Genomic DNA, 23,557 nt, shown 5'->3' on the forward strand with positions numbered 1-23,557 from the left:
TCTTCTCGGTCTCCTCTTCTCTGAGAGATGAGCCACAAGCAGTCATTAAACCTTTACTGTACACACACAGAACAAAGTTTCTGGAGCCGACAGTAAAATCTGGAGCCTGATAACAGCCACTACTTAAACAAACAAAAAAATTGTATAAATCAAGTTCAGGGACTGGTAATGAAATGGAAACTCAAACAGTAGCCCTAACTAACAAGTGCTCCACTGAAGAAATAGCATCTTTTCTATAAATGTATGCACCATATAAAAAAGGAGAAAACTGAAGGTATTCACTATCCTCGCACTGAAAACCTGGAGGATAGCATGAGGGAGGAAGGGAGAATCTCTGTAGGGACTACAGAAGTACCTACTTTATCACACAGCATTGCGTAATCCACAGTAAGTCAAACAGTTGTCAACATGTACAGATAGGGTGTGATCACATTCCTGCCTGTGACAGATGATCCGGTCTCAAACCAAAACCACAACGCAACTCTCAACAACTAAACGTCAGAAGCTCCGCTCACAACTCGTTCACTTCACACTAAAGTCCCCTCTCTCCTTCACACTAAACTCCCCTCTCTCCTTCACACTAAAGTCCCCTCTCTCCTTCACACTAAACTCCACTCTCTCCTTCACACTAAAGTCCCCTCTCTCCTTCACACTAAACTCCCCTCTCTCCTTCACACTAAAGTCCCCTCTCTCCTTCACACTAAAGTCCCCTCTCTCCTTCACACTAAAGTCCCCTCTCTCCTTCACACTAAAGTCCCCTCTCTCCTTCACACTAAAGTCCCCTCTCTCCTTCACACTAAAGTCCCCTCTCTCCTTCCACCATCTATGTCAGCAAGGATACACACTTCTGACTCCAGAACCAACCAACCTCCACCTCCCTCTTCCTCTCCATTCTAGGTCAAGCCAGGGAAGCCAGGGAAGCCAGGGAGTAAAAACAGAGTCATTCTTACCTTCTTTTTTTTTTTTTTAGCTCTGTTTCCTTCACTTAAGCCTGTCCTCAACCCCAGTAGCAGCAGTATCTCCTCCAACCCCTCAGTACAGTGAACCAGCTGACTGACCTAGCATCCAGCTGTAGCGCCAGGCTCTGCAGGCCACACCCCTGGTTCCTCTTTATCCTCCCTCTCTTACGCTCCGTATCTCTCTCGGTTTCCGTGTGTGTGAGGAAGGGGTGTGGCTGACGGCCCAGGAGGAAGGGGTGTGGCTGACGGCCCAGAAGGTGGGGCAAGGCTTACTCTAGAGCAAACACACATGAGCGTGGAAGTACACACACAGAGAGAGAGAGAGTCTCTTTATTGCTTATATCACTTTTATTTATCTATTTCACTTACAATGTAAACATATGTTTCCCATGCCAATAAAGCCTCTTGAATTGAAAGAAAGAAAAAGAAAGAGACCTAACCTCCTGTCAGATGTATGACCATATTAGAGACACATATTTCCCTCAGATTCCATAGATCCAAAGAATTCGAAAACAAACCCGATTTTGATAAACTCCCATATCTACTGGGTGAAATACCACAGTGTGCATCACAGCAGCAAGATGTGTGACCTGTTGCCACAAGAAAAGGGCAACCAGTGAAGAACAAACACCATTGTAAATACAACCCATATTTATGTTTATTTATTTTCCCTTTTGTACTTTAACTATTTGCACATCGTTACAACACTGTATATAGTCATAATATGACATTTGTAATGTCTTTATTCTTTTGAAACTTCTGTGAGTGTAATATTTACTGTTCATTTTATTGTATATTTCACTTTTGTATATATTGGACATTCAGAGACTTGTCCCGAAGCCACTCCTGAGTTGTCTTGGCTGTGTGTTTAGGGTCGTTGTCCTGTTGGGCGGTGAACCGTCACCCCAGTCTGAGGTCCTGAGCGCTCTGGAGCAGGTTTTGCTCTGTTCATCTTTCCCTCGATCCTGACTAGTGTTCCAGTCTCTGCCTCTGAAAAACATCCCCGCAGCATGACGCAGCGACCACCATGCTTCATCATAGGGATGGTGCCAGGGTTCCTCCAGACGTGACGCTTGGCATTCAGGCAAAAGAGTTCAATCTTGGTTTCTTCAGACCAGAGCATCTTGTTTCTCATGGTCTGAGAGTCCTTTAGGTGCCTTTTGGCAGACTCCAAGCAGGCTGTCATGTGCCATTTCCTGATGCGTGGCTTCCGTCTGGCCACTCTACCATAAAAGCCTGATTGGTGGAGTGCTGTAGAAATGGTTGTCCTTCTGGAAGGTTCTCCCATTCAAACAGAGGAACTCTAGAGCTCTGTCAGAGTGACCATCGGGTTCTTGGTCACCTCATTGACCAAGGTCCTTCTCCCCGGATTGCTCAGTTTGGCCGGGCGGCCAGCTCTAGGAAGACTCTTGGTGCTTCCAAACTTCTTCCATTGAAGAATGATGGAGGACACTGTATTCTTGGGGACCTTCAATACTGCAGACAATTTTTGGTACCCTTCCCCAGATCTGTGCCTCAACACAATCCTGTCTCGGAGCTCAATGGACAATTCCTTCGACCTCATGGCTTGGTTTTTGCTCTGACATGCACTGTCAATTGTGGGACCTTGCATAGACAGGTGTGTGCCCCTTTCCAAAATCATGTCCAATCAATTGAATTTTGAAGGATGATCAATGGAAACAGGATGCACCTGAGCTCAATTTCGAGATTCATTGCAAAGGGTCTGAATATTTCTGTAAATAAGGTATGTTATATATATATATATACATACACACACATACAGCACCAGCCATTAGTTTGGAAACAGACTTATTTTAGGGTTTTTCTGTATTTTTACTATTTAAAAAATGTCTCCATTAAACTATGAAATAACACTTATGGAATCATGTAGTAACCAAAAAACGTGTTAAACAAATCAAAATATATTTGAGATTAGAGATTTTACAAAGTAGCCACCCCAGCTGCCTTGATGACAGCTTTGAACACTCTTGACAAAGAGAGGCTTCCAAATAATAGGTACAAGTCCCTTAACCCCAGAGACAGAAGGGTAACGGTGGTCGGATGGAGAGAATCAGTGGAAAACCTAACATGATAAATAGATATTTACACCGCCATAGAATTTCATGCAAATCCAAATAGCTATAGGGGCTCCTGAGTAGCGCAGCGGGTCTAAGGCACTGCATCTCAGTGCAAGAGGCGTCACCACAGTCTCTGGTTCGAATCCAGGCTGTATCACATCCGGCCGTGATTGGGAGTCTCAAAGGGCGGCACACAATTGTCCCAGAGTCATCCGGGGTATACCGTCATTTTAAATAAGAATTTGTTCTTAACTGCCTTGCCTAGTTAGATGCAAACAAAACAATGATTGTTTTTTGTCACACCAGAAGTTGGTTGGGGGTTGGGAGCTGCTCATCACAACAGAGGTTGGTTGGGGGTTGGGAGCTGCTCATCACACTAGAGGTTGGTTGGGGGTTGGGAGCTGCTCATCACACCAGAGGTTGGTTGGGGGTTGGGAGCTGCTCATCACACCAGAGGTTGGTTGGGGGTTGGGAGCTGCTCATCACACTAGAGGTTAGTTGGGGGTTGGGAGCTGCTCATCACACTAGAGGTTGGTTGGGGGTTTGGGAGCTGCTCATCACACCAGAGGTTGGTTGGGGGTTAGGAGCTGCTCATCACACTAGAGGTTGGTTGGGAGCTGCTCATCACACCAGAGGTTGGTTGGGGGTTGGGAGCTGCTCATCACACCAGAGGTTAGTTGGGGGTTGGGAGCTGCTCATCACACCAGAGGTTAGTTGGGGGTTGGGAGCTGCTCATCACACTAGAGGTTGGTTGGGGGTTTGGGAGCTGCTCATCACACCAGAGGTTGGTTGGGGGTTAGGAGCTGCTCATCACACTAGAGGTTGGTTGGGAGCTGCTCATCACACCAGAGGTTGGTTGGGGGTTGGGAGCTGCTCATCACACCAGAGGTTAGTTGGGGGTTGGGAGCTGCTCATCACACTAGAGGTTGGTTGGGGGTTGGGAGCTGCTCATCACACCAGAGGTTAGTTGGGGGTTGGGAGCTGCTCATCACACTAGAGGTTGGTTGGGGGTTGGGAGCTGCTCATCACACTAGAGGTTGGTTGGGGGTTGGGAGCTGCTCATCACACCAGAGGTTGGTTGGGGGTTGGGAGCTGCTCATCACACCAGAGGTTGGTTGGGGGTTGGGAGCTGCTCATCACACTAGAGGTTGGTTGGGGGTTGGGAGCTGCTCATCACACCAGAGGTTGGTTGGGGGTTGGGAGCTGCTCATCACACTAGCGGTTGGTTGGGGGTTGGGAGCTGCTCATCACACCAGAGGTTGGTTGGGGGTTGGGAGCTGCTCATCACACCAGAGGTTGGTTGGGGGTTGGGAGCTGCTCATCACACCAGAGGTTGGTTGGGGGGTTGGGAGCTGCTCATCACACTAGAGGTTGGTTGGGAGCTGCTCATCACACCAGACATGAACAACAAGCATTCAAGACTGGGAAACCCAAGAGCAGCAATACCATTTCATCTTCCCAGCATTGCTTTAAAACACACACACACACATCTCTCTCTTGGTAATGGAGCGGTTATTGCAGCTATCAATTTGAGAGTGGAGCCATGGGAATAATCAAGTTGGACAGACAATGGAACTCATCACAGGCCACAACATGTTGGACAGGTCCCAAATACTCTCTCTCTCATCAGTTTTTCTATTTTCTCATCAAGGCAAATGGTGTCTACTTTGAAGAATCTCAAATATATTTTGATTTGTTTAACACTTTTTTTGGTTACTACATGATTCCATATGTGTTATTTCATAGTTTTGATGTCTTCACTATTATTCTACAATGTAGAAAATAGTACAAAATAAAGAAAACCATTGAATGAGTAGGTGTGTCCAAACTTTTGACTGGTCCTGTATATCGGTAGGAGCTACCGAATGTTATTTTTGGCGAGTTTGAACATTTACAAGCAAATGTGAACAAGATACATTGTTCAAATGAACAAAGTTTTGATACATGCTTGTCTAAAGGAAGAACAGTTGTGTAAAGTACTTAAGTAAAAAACTTTAAAGTACTACTTAAGTCGTTTTTTGTGGTATCTGTACTTTACTTTTTATATTTTTGACTACTTTTACTTTACTACATTCCTAAAGAAAATAATATATTTTTTACTCCATACATTTTCCCTGACACCCAAAAGTGCTTAGCAGGACAGAAAAATGGTCCAATTCACGCACTTATCAAGAGAACATCCCTGGTCATCCCTACTGCCTCTGATTTGGCAGACTCACTAAACACAAATGTAAATGATGTCTGAGTGTTGGAGTGTACCCCTGGCTATCTGTACATTTTAAAACAAGAAACTGGTGCCATCTGCCTTGCTTTATGTAAGGAATTTGAAATGATTTATACTTTTACTTTTGATACTTAAGTATATTTAGAACCAAATACTTTTAGACTTTAACTCAAGTACTGTTTTACTGGGTGACTTTCACTTTTACTTGAGTAACTTTCTATTTAAGGTATCTGTACTTTTACTCAAGTATGACAAATTGGGTACTTTTTCCCACCACTGAGGAAGAACAGTACTGACTCTGGAGCAGCATGTCTACACGCTGTGTCTCTGTGGAGTCTGGAGTCGCTAGGGCAACAGGCCTGCCTGCTCTGCTCGGAGAAGATGGGGGATGAGCAGATGGACCGAGAAACGGGGAGGAGTAAAAATGCAAGGAAATCATGTTAGCGGTGGCAGCTGTACAGATAACTCATCCAAAGTGCATTGAATTCTCAAACACGGCAGAACGGTAACTCCATATGATGCCCTGTCTCCTTATTAATTCAGACACTTACTTAGAAACAGTTGAAGTCAGAAGTTTACATACACCTTAACCAAATACATTTAAACTCAGTTTATTAATCCTCATAAAAATTCCCTGTTTTAGGTCAGTTAGGATCACCACTTTATTTTAAGAATGTGAAATGTCAGAATAATAGTAGAGAGAATTATTTATTTAAGCTTTTATTTCTTTCATCACATTCCCAGTGGGTCATAAGTTTACATACACTCAATTAGTATTTGGTAGCATTGCCTTTAAATTGATTAACTTGGGTGAAACGTTTCAGGTAGCATTCTACAACCTTCCCACAATAAGTTGAGTGAATTTTGGCCCATTCCTCCTGACAGAGCTGTTGTAACTGAGTCAGGTTTGTAGGCCTCCTTGCTCGCACACGCTTTTTCAGTTCTGCCCACAGATTTTCTATAGGATTGAGGTCAGGGCTTTGTGATGGCAACTCCAATACCTTGACTGTTGTCCTTAAGCCATTTTGCCACTAGTTTGGAAGTATGCTTGTGGTCATTGTCCATTTGGAAGACCCATTTGCCACCAAGCTTTAACTTCCTGACTGATGTCTTGAGATGTAGCTTCAATATATCCACATAATTTTCCTGCCTCATGATGCCATCTATTTTGTGAAGTGCACCAGTCCCTCCTCCAGCAAAGCACCCCTACAACATGATGCTGCCACCCCCGTGCTTCACGGTTGGGATGGTGTTTGTCGGCTTGCAAACCTCCCCCTTTTTCCTCCTAACATAACGATGGTCATTATGGCCAAACAGTTCTATTTTTGTTTCATCAGACCCAAAAAAGTACAATCTTTGACCCCATGTGCCGTTTCAAACCGTAGTCTGGCTTTTTGATATTGGTTTTGGAGCAGTGGCTTCTTCCTTGCTGAGTGGCCTTTCAGGTTATGTCAATATAGGACTCGTTTTACTGTGGATATAGATACTTCTGTACCTGTTTCCTCCCGCATCTTCACAAGGTCCTTTGCTGTTGTTCTGGGATTGATTTGCACTTTTGCAACAAAGTACGTTCATCTCTAGGAGACAGAACACTTTTTTTCTGAGGTCTTGGCTGATTTCTTTTGATTTTCCCATGATGTCAAGCAAAGAGGCACTGAGTTTGAAGGTAGGCCTTGAAATACATCCACAGGTACACGTCCAACTGACTCAAATTATGTTAATTAGCCTAACAGAATCTTCTAAAGCCATGACATAATTTTCTGGAATTTTCCAAGCTGTTTAAAGTCACAGTCAACTTAGTGTATGTAAACTTCTGACCCACTGGAATTGTGATATAATGAATTATAAGTGAAATAATATGTCTGTAAACAATTGTTGGAAAAATGACTTGTAAACTTCTGACTTCAACTGTATATATATATATATATATACACACACACACACAGCAATTGATACAGCAATTGATAAAGCAGGACCATGTTTGCAAAACAAGTGTTTCTAAGCTTATGTCAATATAATTTTTTTAACCTTTACTTAAGTCAGTCACGGCCGGTTGTGATACAGCCTGGAATCGAACCAGGTCTGTAGTGACGCCACTAGCACTGAGATGCAGTGCCTTAGACCACTGTGCCACTCAGGATAAGCTAACGGTTACAGAAATCAGCAATGCAGAGAGGCTCTATAGACCTCTATATGTGGAGTGTGTTTCCAACACCCCATCACCTACCCCAGTGGCCTACCCCACCTACCTATCTACCCCATCACCTACCCCACCTACCTATCTACCCCATCACCTACCCCAGTGGCCTACCCCACCTACCTATCTACCCCATCACCTACCCCACCTACCTACCTACCCCACCACCTACCCCACCTACCTACCCCACCTACCTACCACATACCTACCCCACCCACCTACCCCACCACCTACCTACCTACCCCACCTACCTACCCCACCTACCTACCCCACCTACCTACCCCACCTACCTACCTACCTACCTACCCCACCTACCTACCTACCCCATCACTTACCCCATCACCTACCCCATCACCTACCCCACCTACAGACCCCATCACCTACCTACCCCACCTACCGACCCCATCACCTACCCCACCACCTACCCCACCTACCTACCCCACCTACCTACCACATACCTACCCCACCCACCTACCCCACCACCTACCTACCTACCCCACCTACCTACCCCACCTACCTACCCCACCTACCTACCTACCTACCTACCCCACCTACCTACCTACCCCATCACTTACCCCATCACCTACCCCATCACCTACCCCACCTACAGACCCCATCACCTACCTACCCCACCTACCGACCCCATCACCTACCTACCCCACCTACCGACCCCATCACCTACCTACCTACCCCACCTACCTACCCCACCTACCTACCTACCTACCTACCCCACCTACCTACCTACCCCATCACTTACCCCATCACCTACCCCATCACCTACCCCACCTACAGACCCCATCACCTACCTACCCCACCTACCGACCCCATCACCTACCCCATCACCTACCCCACCTACCTACCTACCCCACCACCTACCCCACCTACCTACCCCACCTACCTACCACATACCTACCCCACCCACCTACCCCACCACCTACCTCCCTACCCCACCTACCTACCCCACCTACCTACCCCACCTACCTACCCCACCTACCTACCTACCTACCTACCCCACCTACCTACCTACCCCATCACTTACCCCATCACCTACCCCATCACCTACCCCACCTACAGACCCCATCACCTACCTACCCCACCTACCGACCCCATCACCTACCTACCCCACCTACCGACCCCATCACCTACCTACCTACCCCACCTACCTACCCCACCTACCTACCTACCTACCTACCCCACCTACCTACCTACCCCATCACTTACCCCATCACCTACCCCATCACCTACCCCACCTACAGACCCCATCACCTACCTACCCCACCTACCTACCCCATCACCTACCCCACCTACCTACCCCACCACCTACCTACCCCACCTACCTACCCCACCTACCTACCACATACCTACCCCACCCACCTACCCCACCACCTACCTACCTACCCCACCTACCTACCCCACCTACCTACCCCACCTACCTACCCCACCTACCTACCTACCTACCTACCCCACCTACCTACCTACCCCATCACTTACCCCATCACCTACCCCATCACCTACCCCACCTACAGACCCCATCACCTACCTACCCCACCTACCGACCCCATCACCTACCTACCTACCCCACCTACCTACCCCACCTACCGACCCCATCACCTACCCCATCACCTACCTACCCCATCACCTACCCCATCACCTACCCCACCTACAGACCCCATCACCTACCTACCCCACCTACCGACCCCATCACCTACCCCACCTACCTACCCCACCTACCTACCCCATCACCTACCTACCCCACCTACCTACCCCACCTACCTACCCCATCACCTACTGACCCCAAAAATATATCATGAAATATGTTTGTTTTCTTCTCAACATGTATTTCTAAATGTAAAGGTTTAAGGAAATACTGGCAGGCATCACGTTATAACAAGACAAAACAGCTCCATTAATCATGATGGTCTAAAAGCAAAGCTTGTTTTCATATCATTTTAAAAAGCTTGAACAGGTAGTGGAATGGGAGTAGTGTGGTGTGTGAAGAATCCAATACTTTAACTTGTATGTGGTATAAATCACATTATTGTGGAAGCACCTCTATGAGAATGAATCAGGCTGTTTCAGAAAGGTTTGAATCCTAAACATTGAAGTACAATACCAACATAGCTACTGTAGTAGGTCAACGCTGGGTGCTGGAAAACCTTGGAAGAGCATTTCATTTATTATTTATTTAACCTTTATTTAACTAGGCAAGTCAGTTAAGAACAAATTCTTATTTTCAATGACGGCCTAGGAACAGTGGGTCAACTGCCTTGTTCAGGGGGCAGAATGACAGATTTTTTACCTTGTCAGCTCGAGGATTTGATCTTACAACCTTTCGTTTACTAGTCCAAAGCTCTAACCACTAGGCTACCTGCCACCCCAGCATGTGTGGAGTAGGCATTGTTGTGCTCATGTGAATTCTCTTTCGGGCTTCAGCCTGCTTCTCACTTAAAAAAAAGTCTTTTTTTTTTTGTTCATAAATATTATACGAGATGGATAATGAACCTATCAAATCGTTATTAACGGAGATGAACCAGCCATTACACCATCTACAGAGAAGAAGGGGTTTTGTTGTTTGTGGATTTTTGCAATTATTGTGGACATTTTCCACCGAAGGAGTTCATTAATAAAAAGAATATAGAAAGTTAATATCCATAAACATTGATATTTGTAAATCGTGAATCACAGGGCAGTGGCAGAAGCTACCTACGTAAGCAGAAATGTCCATGGATCTACGTGATTGATGACATGGGTTCTCTCTCTCTCTCTCTCTCGGTTTTTTTGTGTGTGTAATGTGAAACAGACAAAAAGATTCTCAGTGTCCACAATAACTGTAAAAGCAAAATGTCAGAGCTGCGTGTAATAGCTGACCTCATCACGGACGTACGGACACGAGTCCTCGCACTAAAGGACGTATTGTATGGACAGGCTGGCAGACACACATGATCCGTCAGTGAATTAACCATGGGTGGAAGAAAACAAGCCTGGAAGTCATGAAGGCCCAAATAAATAAATAAAAAGTCTTAAAGGCATCTGAGGAATGTTCTATTCTGTTATAAAAAGGTTTGGAACGGGATGGACTGTTTAGTTTCCCACAAGGGAACACAAAGCTGTTTACTTCCTATCGCAAAATGAGGCACAGGGTATGCATTTCTCCTGAAGGACAATAGTTATTGTTTTAAATAGTGTCAATACAGGCTTGTTGCATATTGACTGGCCCAGCTGTGTAGACTTGAGAAGTCATGCACAGCTTATCCTTGCGACAACGGCGGATTAATGAAATGCCTACTTTGGAGAATTTTTTTTTATTTAAATAACTTCAGTTTCATATATACTTGTAAAGAATCAAATCAAACTTTGTCACATACGCCAAATGGAACAGCTGTAGACTTTACCGTGAAATGCTTACCTACAAGCCCTTAACCAACGATGCAGTTCAAGAAATAGAGTTAAGAAAATACTTACTAAATTAAAATATATTAAAATATTTAAAATATTAAAATATAAAATATTTAGTAAATAAAGTAAAAAATGAAATAAAAAGTAACACAATACTATTTTTTATTTAAAAATGTTAAATAACAATAATGAGGCTATATACAGGGTGTACCGGTACTGAGTTAATGTGCAGGGGTACAAGATAGTTGAGGTAATTTGTACATGTAGGTAGGGGTAAAGTGACTATTTTATTTATTTATTTTATTTAACCCTTATTTTACCAGGTAAGTTGCCTGAGAACACATTTTCACTTACAGCAACGACCTGGGGAATAGTTACAGGGGAGAGGAAGGGGGATGAATGAGCCAATTGTAAGTTGGGGATGATTAGGTGACCATGATGGTATGAGGGCCAGATTGGGAATGTAGCCAGGACACGGGGTTAACACCCCTACTCTTACGAAAAGTGCCATGGGATCTTTAGTGACCTCAGAGAGTCAGGACACCCGTTTAACGTCCCATCCGAAAGACGGCACCCTACACAGGGCAGCCCTACACAGGGCACTGCCCTGGGGCATTGGGATATTTTTTAGACCAGAGGAAAGAGTGCCTACTACTGGCCCTCCAACACCACTTCCAGCAGCATCTGGTCTCCCATCCAGGGACTCCAGATTAGGAATGTAGCCAGGAAACCGGGCAGTGTGGATCATCTGTGGATCTGTTGGTGCGGTTAGAGTGGGTCCAGGGTTTCCTGGATGATGGTGTTGGAGGGAATGGCTTCCATCTTATCGGCTCTTAACCAACCATGCTATTTTGTTCGTTTTTTTCCGCGTTGTTCGTAACTTGTTTTGTACATCGTGTTGCTGCTACCGTCTCTTATGACCGAAAATAACTTCTGGACATCAGAACTGTGATTACTAAACTCAGATTAGACAAAGAGTTTTTCCTTCAATGAGTCGGAGGGGAGGGATATTCTAAAGACACCCGACCAGATTCCCGTCATTCGCTGGAGAAGGAAACTGAGATTTCGCGGAAAAAGATCAGGGTGCCTTGTGAGGATCAGGCGACGAATGGCTAATCAGCTTTGCCTTCCGTCCTGCTAGCTAACGTTTAAATCGCTGGGAAATAAATAGGAAAAACTGACAGCACGTATATCCTACCAACGGGACATTAAAAACTGTTATATCTTATGTTTCACCGAGTCGTGGCTGAATTACAACATTAACAACATACAGCTAGCGTGTTACACACACTATCGGCAGGACAGAACAGCAGCCTCTGGTAAGACACGAGGCGGGGACCTACGCATTTACGGAAACAATAGCGGGTGCACGATATCTAAGGAAGTCTCAAGGCTTTGCTCACCTGAGGTAGAGTATCTCATGATAAACTATAGACCACACTATTTGTATTTTTCGTAGCTGTCTACATACCACCACAGACCAATGCTGGCTCTAGAACCGCACTCGGGGCTGTTATGGAGCTGGTTGAGAGTTTCAAGTTCCTTGGTGTCCACATCACCACCAAACTATCATGGTCCAAACACACCAAGACAATCGTGAAAAAGGCACGACAAAGTCTATTCCCCCTCAGGAGACTGAAAAGATTTGGCATGGACCCCCAGATCCTCCAAAAAATTCTACAGCTGCACCATCGAGAGCATCCTGATCGGTTGCATTACCGCCTGGTATGGCAACTGCTCGGCATCCGACCGTAAGGCGCTACAGAGGGAAGCGCGTACGGCCCAGTACATCACCGGGGCCATGCTTCCTGCCATCCAGGACCTCTATACCAGGCGGTATCAGAGGAAGGACCACAAAATTGGCAAAAGTCCCCAGTCACCCTAGTCATAGACTGTTCTCTCTGCTACAGCACGGCAAGCGGTACCGGAGCACCAAGTCTAGGACCAAGAGGCTTCTAAACAGCTTCTACCCCCAAGCCATAAGACTCCTGAACACCTAATCAAATGGCTACCCAGACTGCATTGCCCTCCCCTTTTACGCTGCTGCTACTCTCTGTTATTATCTATGCATAGTCACTTTAATAACTCTACCTACATGTACATATTACCTCAATTACCTCGACTCACCGGTGCCCCCCGCACATCGTCTCTGTACCGGTACCCCCTGTATATAGCCCCATTATTGTCTCTGTACCGGTACCCCCTGTATATAGCCTCGCTATTGTCTCTGTACCGGTACCCCCTGTATATAGCCTCGCTATTGTCTCTGTACCGGTACCCCCTGTATATAGCCTCGCTATTGTCTCTGTACCGGTACCCCCTGTATATAGCCTCCACATTGACTCTGTACCGGTACCCCCTGTATATAGCCTCCACATTGACTCTGTACCGGTACCCCCTGTATATAGCCTCGCTATTGTCTCTGTACCGGTACCCCCTGTATATAGCCTCGCTATTGTCTCTGTACCGGTACCCCCTGTATATAGCCTCCACATTGACTCTGTACCGGTACCCCCTGTATATAGTCTCCACATTGACTCTGTACCGGTACCCCCTGTATATAGTCTCCACATTGACTCTGTACCGGTACCCCCTGTATATAGTCTCCACATTGACTCTGTACCGGTACCCCCTGTATATAGTCTCCACATTGACTCTGTACCGGTACCCCCTGTATATAGCCTCCACATTGACTCTGTACCGGTACCCCCTGTATATAGCCTCCACATTGACTCTGTACCGGTACCCCCTGTATATAGTCTCCACATTGACTCTGTACCGGTACCCCCTGTATATAGCCTCCACATTGACTCTGTACCGGTACCCCCTGTATATAGTCTCCACATTGACTCTGTACCGGTACCCCCTGTATATAGTCTCCACATTGACTCTGTACAGGTACCCCCTGTATATAGTCTCCACATTGACTCTGTACCGGTACCCCCTGTATATAGCCTCCACATTGTCTCTGTACCGGTACCCCCTGTATATAGCCTCCACATTGTCTCTGTACCGGTACCCCCTGTATATAGCCTCCACATTGTCTCTGTACCGGTACCCCCTGTATATAGCCTCGCTTCTGTACCGGTACCCCCTGTATATAGCCTTGCTATTGTCACTGTACCCCCTTGTATATAGCCTCCACATTGACTCTGTACCGGTACCCGCTGTATATAGCCTCCACATTGTCTCTGTACCGGTACCCCCTTGTATATAGCCTCGCTATTGTTATTTACTTCTGTTTTGAATTATTTGTTATTCTTATCTATTACTTTTTTTGGTGTAGGTATTTTCTTAAAACTGCATTGTTGGTTAAAGGCTTGTAAGTAAGTATTTCCCTGTAAGGTCTTGTAGTCGGCGCATGTGACAGATAACATTTGATTTGATTTAAGCCATGACCAACCTTTCAAAGCACTTCAATGCTACTGAATACATAGAGTACAAAGTGCTAACCACCCAGCTTGAGTAGTTGGGTCTATTTCCCTGCTTTGTAGAGGAGCTGGCTACTGTACTCACAGACTTCCAGCAATTGCGCTAAGCTAACGATAAGCGAACTTCAATTATCTCAAAACTCCACAAAGAGACAAAAAAAAAATGGTATCCATGACTTCATTTGACTCTGGGGAAGAAGGAAATCAGTTCATCTGAGTCTGGGGAAGTAGAACATCTCGCAGTATCCCTTTAAATTCTCCATGGCAGTCGACTGGAGGACAAAAATATATAAGGCCCACAGGACTGAGTGGGAACGAGAGAGAGAGAAGGAACATAAATCTCGACATACCAATACTTGAATCCGTTATAGAACCCATTGCCCTCTACGGTTGTGAGGTCTGGGGTCTGCTCACCAACCAAGAATTCACAAAAAATATACTTTGTGTACAACGCAAAACTCCGAACAATGCATGCACCTTAAAACAGAGAGTACGCAGTGGCAGAATACCTGCCCACTGTGACTGACCCAAAACGAAGAACATCCTTGACTATGAACATAGCCTTGCTATTGTGAAAGGCTGCCTTAGACCTGGCTCTCGAGAGAAGACAGACACACTGTCCACAAAACGAGGTGGAAACTGAGCTGAACTTCCCAACCTCCTGTTAGACCCATAAAAGAAGCTGAAAAGAAATCAAACATTGATAAACTCCCTTATCTATTAGGCAAAATACCACAGTGTGCAATCACAGCAGCAAGTTGTGGCCCGTTGCGATGAGAAAAGGGCAACCAGTGGAACACAAACAACATTGTAAATATCACCAATATTGATCTGTTTATTTATCTTCCCCACTATACATACTACAACTATTTGCACAAAACACTGTACAAAGCTGATAATATAACACGTGAATCTTTTTAAAAACTTTTTGGAGTGCAATATTTACTGTTCAATTCTAATAGTTTGTGTTTGTTTTGTCTTTTCACTTTGTTTATTTCACTTGCTTTGGCAATGTAAACACACGTTTCCCATGCCAATAAAGCCCCATGTAAACACACGTTTCCCATGCCCTTAAAACCCTATGTAAACACACGTTTCCCATGCCAATAAAGCCCCTTGAATTCAAAGACAAACATTTACAGTTGAAGTCGGAAGTTAACATACACCTTAGCCAAATACATTTAAACTCAGTTTCACAATTCCTGACATTTAATCCTCATAAAAATTCCCTGTTTTAAGTCAGTTAGGATCACCACTTTATTTTAAGAATGTGAAATGTCAGAATAATAGTAGAGAGAATTATTTATTTCAGCTTTTATTTCTTTCATCACGTTCCCAGTGGGTCAGAAGTTTACATACACTCAATTAGTATTTGGTAGCATTGCCTTTAAATTGTTTAACTTGGGTCAAACGTTTCGGGTAGCATTCCACAAGCTTCCCACAATAAGTTGGGTGAATTTTGGCCCATTTCTCCTGACAGAGCTGTTGTAACTGAGTCCAGTTTGTAGGTCTCCTTGCTCGCACACGCTTTTTCAGTTCTGCCCACACATTTTCTATGGGATTGAGGTCAGGGCTTTGTGATGGCAACTCCAATACCTTGACCTTGTTGTCCTTTTGCCACTAGTTTGGAAGTATGCTTGGGGTCATTGTTCATTTTTGACCACGCTTTAACTTCCTGACTGAAATCTTGAGATGTTGCTTCAATATACCCACATAATCTATTTTGTGAAGTGCACCAGCCCCTCCTGTTGCAAAGCACGCCCACAATATGATGCTGCCACCCCCGTGCTTCACGGTTGGGATGGTGTTCTTCGGCTTCAAAGCCCCCCCCCTTTTTCCTCCAAACATAACGATGGTCATTATGGCCAAACAGTTCTATTCTTGTTTCATCAGACCAGAGGACATTTCTCCAAAAAGTACGATCTTTTTCCCCATGTGCAGTTGCAAACCGTAGTCTGGCTTTTTTATGGAGGTTTTGGAGCAGTGGTTTCTTCCTTGCTAAGCGGCCTTTAAGGTTACGTCAATATAGGACTCGCGTTACTGTGGATATAGATACTTTTGTACCAGTTTCCTTCAGCATCTTCATAATGTCCTTTGCTATGTAAACTTCTGACCCACTGGAATTGTGATACAGTGAATTATAAGTGAAATAATCTGTCTGTAAACAATTGTTGGAAAAATTACTTGTGTCATGCACAAAGTAGATGTCCTAACCGACTTGCCAAAACTATAGTTTGTTAACAAGAAATGTATGGAGTTGTTGGAAAAACGAGTTAACGAGTTAATGACTCCAACCTAAGTGTATGTAAACTTCCGACTGTTTATTGCGATAAATTGTCTGAATTGATGCTAAATAGAACAATAAGTTTAGAACTAAAATAAATTATAATTAAACTATTACTACCACTAGTTTGATGGTTGTAGTCATCAATTGTCCCATTAATAAATCACCCATATTAGTAAACATTTAATTTGAAACGTCACATCTCTCTAGTATACTTGTGATACTGAACGATGTCAGCAAAATACCTGCAATACCTGATGATATTCCTCAGCAGTTAAACATTTATAAATGAATCTCGTCTTCAGGCTAGCAGACAGACAGAGATCAGCAAGGTACAGGTATAACGAAAAAAGGTGAACCTGTCACCATTGTTTCTGATTATGATGTCTGTGACAGATATCTCCATTTTGACTTTTTAAAAGCTGCAATAATTAACTTTACGGGGGGAAGACCCGACTCAAATTCACATAGAAATTAGAGTTATAGATCTGTCATTCTCATTGAAAGCAAGTCTAGGAAGAGGTAAATCTGTTCTATATGCAGTATTTCTATGTTTCCCGTTCTTAAGTTTCGTTTTGTACACCAGCTTCAAAAACAGCTGAAAATACAATATTTTTAGTTACGGAAAATATATTTTAGAGCGGTTTAGATGGCACAATGATTCTCTCCACTATACTTGGTTGTTTTGTCACAACCTGAAATAATGCAAAACTATTAGAATTTAACAACCAGGAAATGGCGGGAGCAATTTCTGCATAGTGCAACTTTAAAAGGCAGTCCACATCCTGAACACCCAGCCCAGCTAGCTGAGCCAGAGTCACAAGAAGAAGCCTATGTAAACACGGAGAAAGAGAGAGGCAGACTGCAAAACACCCTCTCAGTTCACCAGGATCATATTCATTAGTGCACACTGTAGCAAAACCTTTCGCAATTGGAAAAATTAAAAACAAACGTTTTCTACACTGGACAAGTTCAGATAGCCCCCTTGCAGTTCTGGCTCACTTGCTTCCATTTTGTTCTCAGTGAATATGACTCAGCATCCAATCAAACTCATCTGTAACATCCAGATGGAGCACGGCAACAGATAACCTGTGCGGGGCACGGCAACAGATAACCTGTGCGGGGCACGGCAACAGATAACCTGTGCGGGGCACGGCAACAGATAACCTGTGCGGGGCACGGCAACAGATAACCTGTGCGGGGCACGGCAACAGATAACCTGTGCGGGGCACGGCAACAGATAACCTGTGCGGGGCACGGCAACAGATAACCTGTGCGGGGCACGGCAACAGATAACCTGTGCGGGGCACGGCAACAGATAACCTGTGCGGGGCACGGCAACAGATAACCTGTGCGGGGCACGGCAACAGATAACCTGTGCGGGGCACGGCAACAGATAACCTGTGCGGAGCCCGGTAACAGATAACCTGTGCGGGGCACGGCAACAGATAACCTGTACGGAGCCCGGCAACAGATAACCTGTGCGGGGCACGGCAACAGATAACCTGTGCGGGGCACGGCAACAGATAACCTGTGCGGGGCACGGCAACAGATAACCTGTGCGGGGCACGGCAACAGATAACCTGTGCGGGGCACGGCAACAGATAACCTGTGCGGGGCACGGCAACAGATAACCTGTGCGGGGCACGGCAACAGATAACCTGTGCGGGGCACGGCAACAGATAACCTGTGCGGGGCACGGCAACAGATAACCTGTGCGGGGCACGGCAACAGATAACCTGTGCGGGGCACGGCAACAGATAACCTGTGCGGGGCACGGCAACAGATAACCTGTGCGGGGCACGGCAACAGATAACCTGTGCGGGGCACGGCAACAGATAACCTGTGCGGGGCACGGCAACAGATAACCTGAGCGGGGCACGGTAACAGATAACCTGTGCGGAGCACGGTAACAGATAACCTGTACGGAGCCTGGGTGCGGAGCACGGTAACAGATAACCTGTGCGGAGCACGGTAACAGATAACCTGTGCGGAGCACGGTAACAGATAACCTGTGCGGAGCCTGGTAACAGATAACCTGTGCGGAGCCTGGTAACAGATAACCTGTGCGGAGCCTGGTAACAGATAACCTGTGCGGAGCCTGGTAACAGATAACCTGTGCGGAGCACGGCAACAGATAACCTGTACGGAGCACGGCAACAGAACCTGAACGGAGCACGGCAACAGATAACCTGTACGGGGCACGGTAACAGATAACCTGTACGGAGCCTGGTAACAGATAACCTGTGCGGAGCCTGGTAACAGATAACCTGTACGGAGCCTGGTAACGGATAACCTGTACGGAGCCTGGTAACGGATAACCTGTACGGAGCCTGGTAACGGATAACCTGTGCGGAGCACGGTAACGGATAACCTGTACGGAGCACGGTAACGGATAACCTGTACGGAACACGGTCACGGATAACCTGTACGGGGCACGGTCACGGATAACCTGTACGGGGCACGGTCACGGATAACCTGTACGGGGCACGGTCACGGATAACCTGTGCGGGGCACGGTCACGGATAACCTGTGCGGAGCACGGTAACAGATAACCTGTGCGGAGCACGGTAACAGATAACCTGTGCGGAGCACGGTAACAGATAACCTGTGCGGAGCACGGTAACAGATAACCTGTGCGGAGCACGGTAACAGATAACCTGTGCGGAGCACGGTAACAGATAACCTGTGCGGAGCACGGTAACAGATAACCTGTGCGGAGCACGGTAACAGATAACCTGTGCGGAGCACGGTAACAGATAACCTGTGCGGAGCACGGTAACAGATAACCTGTGCGGAGCACGGTAACAGATAACCTGTGCGGAGCACGGTAACAGATAACCTGTGCGGAGCACGGTAACAGATAACCTGTACGGAGCACGGTAACAGATAACCTGTACGGAGCAATAACCTGTACGGAGCACGGTAACAGATAACCTGTACGGAGCACGGTAACAGATAACCTGTACGGAGCCTGGTAACAGATAACCTGTACGGGGCACGGCAACAGATAACCTGTGCGGGGCACGGTAACAGATAACCTGTACGGAGCACGGTAACAGATAACCTGTACGGAGCCTGGTAACAGATAACCTGTACGGGGCACGGTAACAGATAACCTGTACGGAGCACGGTAACAGATAACCTGTACGGAGCACGGTAACAGATAACCTGTACGGAGCACGGTAACAGATAACCTGTACGGGGCACGGTAACAGATAACCTGTACGGGGCACGGTAACAGATAACCTGTACGGGGCACGGTAACAGATAACCTGTACGGGGCACGGTAACAGATAACCTGTACGGGGCACGGTAACAGATAACCTGTACGGAGCACGGTAACAGATAACCTGTGCGGAGCACGGTAACAGATAACCTGTGCGGAGCACGGTAACAGATAACCTGTACGGAGCCCGGTAACAGATAACCTGTACGGAGCCCGGTAACAGATAACCTGTACGGAGCCCGGTAACAGATAACCTGTACGGAGCCCGGTAACAGATAACCTGTGCGGAGCACGGTAACAGATAACCTGTGCGGAGCACGGTAACAGATAACCTGTGCGGGGCACGGCAACAGATAACCTGTGCGGGGCACGGCAACAGATAACCTGTACGGAGCACGGTAACAGATAACCTGTACGGAGCACGGTAACAGATAACCTGTACGGAGCACGGTAACAGATAACCTGTACGGAGCCTGGTAACAGATAACCTGTACGGAGCCTGGTAACAGATAACCTGTACGGGGCACGGTAACAGATAACCTGTACGGGGCACGGTAACAGATAACCTGTACGGAGCCTGGTAACAGATAACCTGTACGGGGCACGGTAACAGATAACCTGTACGGGGCACGGTAACAGATAACCTGTACGGGGCACGGTAACAGATAACCTGTACGGGGCACGGTAACAGATAACCTGTACGGGGCACGGTAACAGAAAACCTGTACGGGGCACGGTAACAGATAACCTGTACGGAGCACGGTAACAGATAACCTGTACGGAGCATGGTAACAGAACCTGTACGGAGCACGGTAACAGATAACCTGTACGGAGCCTGGTAACAGATAACCTGTACGGAGCCTGGTAACAGATAACCTGTACGGAGCCTGGGTGCGGAGCATGGTAACAGATAACCTGTGCGGAGCATGGTAACAGATAACCTGTACGGAGCATGGTAACAGATAACCTGTGCGGAGCATGGTAACAGATAACCTGTGCGGAGCATGGTAACAGATAACCTGTGCGGAGCATGGTAACAGATAACCTGTGCGGAGCATGGTAACAGATAACCTGTGCGGAGCATGGTAACAGATAACCTGTGCGGAGCATGGTAACAGATAACCTGTGCTCCAGCCTCCAGCCAAAATGACATGTAATCTCATTACTGTCAGCACAATTCAAATCAACATGACAATTGCTATGGAAACGTATTGTTTTCTAAAGGAGCAGAAACCTCAGCTGCTGGAACGCAGCGCCACTGGCTATGAGTTTTAAAAAAGAAGCAGCCTTACAGACTATTCTTGTTTAATGAAATCCTCCTCCATAACAGTATAAGAACATGTATTCTAAAAGACAGAAATGCTAAAATATTTCCTTCTGGTTAAAACCAGTTTACATATAGACATTAGGCTACTGAGTGAACAACGTGAGAGAATTGTCATGGCGATCGATGGTAGCTTCCTAACCATGTCCTTTCCCCATTAACAGGAATAAACCACAAATTCCTAGATATACATTGTTAAATAATGCAAAAATGTGAGAATAATATGTGTTGTGAAATATGTTTGCATTTTCGCCGTTATAATAACTTAGGACGCAACAATGTGAAAATTGTTGTGGAAATCTGCAGCGCTCAAATCCAATACAAAACCCCACAATGCAACGCTCTCTCTAGAAAGGCTGACTGGTTAGCTAGGTCGCTAGCTAGAAAACAAAGCTACACAAAATAATACCCAAAAGTCAATAAATCAGCATGTGAAGTAGATAACCTAGTTTTTGTTTTTTAATCCCTGAAACAAACTGCACTATCACTTTCTGAGTTACAGTTTTCATCGTGTTCTGCCTGGCGGAAAAGCTGTGCCGAGTCAGGTTGCTACGGCAACGCTCAAGGGCCCCGTGAGCCTGCAAGTAGCAGGGCAGAGGAGATTTAAAAAATTAAAAAATATATTAAAAAATAATGCTTTGCGCCATGGCAGCTGAGGAAAGGACATTACATCTGATGGCGTACTGTGCACTTTGAGGATATTTGTAAAAAAATATATATACTTTCTCGTGACGATATAGACAGAAGAATGTGTTCTAGACGAGTATGTCCATACTATCTATTGGCGTATTTGGTGATTTGGAGTGCAGGTTTTAAAGCGTAATGAAATGTGATTAGGGGATAACAAACTATCATGAAGGTCCAACCTAAACTTGACTTCCGCGTTTAACTCAACCCCTCTGAATCCTGAGAGGTGCAGGGTGCTGCCACGCCGGGGGTCCGGGGATCTGTTGTTTTTGGAGGGGTTAACCGCCTTGCTCAAGGGCAGAATAACAGATTTTTTCGCGCCTTGTCGGATCGGGGATTCGAACTGGCAACCTTTCGGTTACAGGCCCAACGCTTTAACCCGCCCGAATAGAAACAGGATTAGCTTAGCCTTGTTTACCATCCTTCCATAGTCAAACAATAGCTCTACACAACAAAACATTGGTATTACTGTGGGATTACACGAAGCCCTATTTACATAACAAACGGTGGCTTCATAGACATTTACAGTAATCACCATGATGATCCTAAATCGTACATGGCAGGGCTGTGTAAGCATTGTAATATTCTTATAGAAGAACCACACATACTAGTGGGAATGTCATTGTAGAAGTCCCTCTTACAATTACAAAGCTAATCCTGTTTACATGGGTTCTATGACTTCTCTACATCCTCTACCGCTCTACTGAATTAAATTAACTCTATAAATCCAAGATCAGGATTGTTTCCCCCTCCAGTCTCCACTCCCCTCGCTCGGTTCCTCCCCTCGCTCTGTCCCGGGGGGCGGGGGGCGCCTCCCCTCGCTACGTTCCCTCGCGCCTCCCCTCGCTCCGTTCCCTCCCGCCTCCCCACGCTCCGTTCCCCCCCCTCGCTTTGTTCCCCCGCCTCCCCTCGCTCCTTTCCCCCCGCCTCCCCTCGCTCCGTTCCCCCCGCTCCGTTCCCCCCCCTCGCTTTGTTCCCCCGCCTCCCCTCGCTCCTTTCCCCCCGCCTCCCCTCGCTCCGTCCCCCCCGCTCCGTTCCCCCCACCTCCCCTCGCTCCTTTCCCCCCCGCCTCCCCTCGCTCCGTCCCCCCGCTCCGTTCCCCTCGCTCCGTTCCCCCCACCTCCCCTCGCTCCTTTCCCCCCCGCCTCCCCTCGCTCCGTCCCCCCCGCTCCGTTCCCCCCACCTCCCCTCTCTCTGCTGCCTGCTTGTTGTGTTAACAGCTCCCTGTAAAACTCCTGTCCTCCTAGGCCTATCTTTCTTCACAACGTTTACACTCCTGCCCTAGGAGAAACACTAAACACTCTCTCCTTCATATCGTTTATGTCCTCCTGCCTCCCCTCGCTCGGCTGGCTGCCTGGCTGTCTCCCTTCCACTACAGTAGGTGGACCAAGACAACACTCCAGTCCTCCTTCAGGGAAACAAACACTTTCTCCTCCAAATGTGCACATCAATCGTGGATAAACCAAAGCACCCCTCGGAGAGGCGAGAGTAAAGAGTAGAGAGACTAGAGAGGGGAGAGTAAGGAAGAGGGGGCAGAGAGTAGAGGGGGCAGAGTAGAGAGAAGGGAGAGGGCAGAGAGAGGAGAGGAGAGTAGAGAGGGAAGAGTAGAGAGGGGAGAGGAGAGTAGAGAGGGGAGAGAGGAGAGGAGAGAGGGAAGAGAGGAGAGAGGGAAGAGTAGAGAGAGGTGAAAGGGATAGATGCATTAAAATCCCAGGAGAGGGACTGATGGACTGACTGACACCAGGTCC

General features: G+C 46.5%; 1 protein-coding gene across 4 annotated transcripts in view; it reads right to left on the reverse strand.

The window, feature by feature from the left end:
- Nucleotides 1-23,557, reverse strand: part of LOC139544422 (ras-related protein Rab-27B-like) — a 107,154-nt gene that overhangs the window by 42,554 nt on the left and 41,043 nt on the right. Inside the window, exon 1 of one of the 4 annotated variants that reach the window (XM_071351492.1) lies at nucleotides 951-1,137. The exons of the other annotated variants lie outside the window; for them this stretch is intronic. The gene's annotated coding sequence lies outside the window, so the exon portion shown is untranslated. Of the gene's footprint in view, nucleotides 1-950; nucleotides 1,138-23,557 lie in introns of those variants that run through there. 4 annotated transcript variants of the gene reach the window in all.

This window comes from Salvelinus alpinus, chromosome 18, assembly GCF_045679555.1.
Source record: "Salvelinus alpinus chromosome 18, SLU_Salpinus.1, whole genome shotgun sequence".
NCBI classification, from domain to species: Eukaryota; Metazoa; Chordata; class Actinopteri; order Salmoniformes; family Salmonidae; genus Salvelinus; species Salvelinus alpinus.